We start from the raw sequence: 2500 nt of genomic DNA, 5'->3' as shown, positions 1-2500 counted from the left end.
AGCGATGAACTGTTTGCTGTCTGATTGAACCTACTGTCTTTGAGGAACGTTGTCAAGACAGTATGGAACGTTTGACCTAACAGGTCAATTACTAACTTTTCTTTTCGTTTTCATTCTTTATAAAACAATATAAGACACTAATTAGAGTTCTATCCTCGTGGGAACGATAATCTGGGCATAATACTCCCATTTATTACTTGATGTGTGCACTTGCGCACTTGGGTTAAACTAAGAAAACACTTGTGTTCTTTCTTAGTAAACTGAGGAGCATTTTCACCATACTATATTTTCATCCAACAGCCTCTGAGCACCCAACAAGTTTTTGGCGCCGTTGCCGGGGATAGAAACACTCAATTTTGTTCTTATTATTGTTTTAAGTACATACTCTGTATAGTTATTTCTGTTTTTATTTTTTATATATATTGTTACACATTCTGTTGTTCATAATATCTATGTATATGGTTTATGAGTGAAGAGTCTGAAACAGATTCTCACCACTCCACTGAAATACCTGAGTTTTGCTTCGATCCTGAACCAGAACGCACTTTACATAGAAGAAGAAATCTTAGGGAAAATATTTTTGAAAACATGGTTGATCATGACAATAACAATGAAAGAATCCCTCCTGAACAGAACTTTAGAACTGTGGCTGCTCCTTTCAGGAACAAACCAGAAAAGGGAGTGATCCTCCCTCCTGTAGCACCTAATTTTGAATTAAAACCTATCATGTTTCACATGATAAGGGAAGCTGGAGTCTTTCATGGACTCCCTGCAGAAGATCCTTACACACACCTCACAAACTTTCAAGATATTTGTGATAATTTCAAAGCTGAGGGTGTGACAGAAGAGAGCATGAGAATGAGGCTGTTTCCTCACTCCCTAGGCTCAAAAGCAAAAACATGGATGCAAACTCTCTCCCATGGATCCATACACTCATGGGAGGAACTTTCTAACAAGTTCATAGAAAGGTTTCTCCCTATGTCTCGCCAAGCTGATGTTAGAGCTGATCTCTCTAACTTCAGAATGTTTTATGGAGAAAATATTTATGAAGCTTGGGAGAGATACAAGGACATCATCAGAAAATGTCCAAACCATGGGGTAGAGACTTGGGGAGTCTTACAGTCTTTTTATAAAGGCATTGATCATACTTCTCAATCATATTTAGATTTTGCGGCAGGAGGATATTTTTTCACAAGGACCCTCGAATCCAGGTATGAGATCATAGAAGGCACTGCAGAAAGATGTCTTCAGTGGCCACTGGACAGGGTGAGTCCAGTAAGGAAGCCAGGCATGCTCGAACTAGACAAATAAACTGCCATGGAGTCCCAACTGGCCACACTGATGAATGAGGTAAAGAACCTGAAAGCTGATCAAGAACAACCAAGGATGGAAGTCTTACAACTCACAGCAACTGAGAGTGAACCATGCTCAGCCTGTGGTGACCTTCATGATTCAATAGACTGTCCATCTACTGCCTTGGTGTGTTATGCTGAAAATTTCGGGAACATAAACTTCACCCAGGCCAGAGATAATCAGAATGCAGGTAGCAACAACAATCAAAACCCTGGAGGAACCATAGTGAATGATCAGAACCATAATCCACAATGGAGGCCACCCACGAACCAAAGGCTATACAACAATCAGCAGCAGCAGTATCAACAAGGCAGAAGCAGTGGAAACGGAGCATATGAACCATATAGAAGAACCAATTATGTTCCATTCCAAAGAGATGACCAACACATCAACACCCTGGAAAGCTATGTCAAAGAATATGTCACCAGGAACGATGTTGTGGTCAGAAACATTGAGTCCCACCTGGGACAAATAGCTGCTAGCCTCAACACCAAGACACCAGGACACTTGCCAGGGGATACTGAAGTTCCCTCAACCTCTTCTCCAGAAACCTAAGAGGTTAGTACCATGTCTAGCTAAAGACATTAAACTAAGCGTTGACTGGGAGGCAACCCATTGGATACCTTTGCCCTTTGACAAAGAGCAAAGTTTTGGGGTGGTTAAATCTAACCACACAGCTCCCAAAATGGAGGGAACATCTGATGTTCAACTCCAAGTCCAAATAAGGTACGTTCCATTCCAGGAACGTAGTTTTGGGGTGGTTCAATAACCACACACTCCCAAAATAAAAATAAATAAATAAATAAATAAATATTTTTTTATATACTTATAAGTACTTTTAATTCATCTTATTAAAATACCATTTTTATTTCTGACTATTTTATTAGATATGTTTGTATTTTATTTGGTAGGAATTAGTTTATTATTTTAGTTTATTAGGATAAAGACAAAGGGAACGTTCCCTGGCTTAGGAGATAAACGTGACAAGGACATCTGTCCATGCTGAGTCACGTATATATGCGCAGCCGTTATCAGATTTGCACTCATTGCAAATTTTGAAAACGTGCCCTGAAAAAGCAACTGTTTCCTCATCCATTAATGCAACTGCTCCTACTTTGATTTCCCTCTCTCCCACGTTTCTAACCTA

At 39.7% G+C, this 2500-nt stretch overlaps 1 non-coding gene across 1 annotated transcript; it reads right to left on the bottom strand.

The window, feature by feature from the left end:
• Positions 1–993: 993 nt before the first annotated feature.
• Positions 994–1100, bottom strand: LOC133311410 (small nucleolar RNA R71). The gene has a single exon (XR_009751553.1). It is a non-coding gene; the product is annotated as a small nucleolar RNA R71 (small nucleolar RNA).
• Positions 1101–2500: the final 1400 nt, after the last annotated feature.

Source organism: Gastrolobium bilobum, unplaced genomic scaffold (assembly GCF_033153095.1).
Source record: "Gastrolobium bilobum isolate Gb01-03AN ecotype WA unplaced genomic scaffold, APGP_CSIRO_Gbil_v1 utg6009, whole genome shotgun sequence".
NCBI lineage: Eukaryota > Viridiplantae > Streptophyta > Magnoliopsida > Fabales > Fabaceae > Gastrolobium > Gastrolobium bilobum.
Note: the sequence above shows the minus strand (reverse complement) of the source record. Positions and strands in the feature narration are given on the sequence as shown.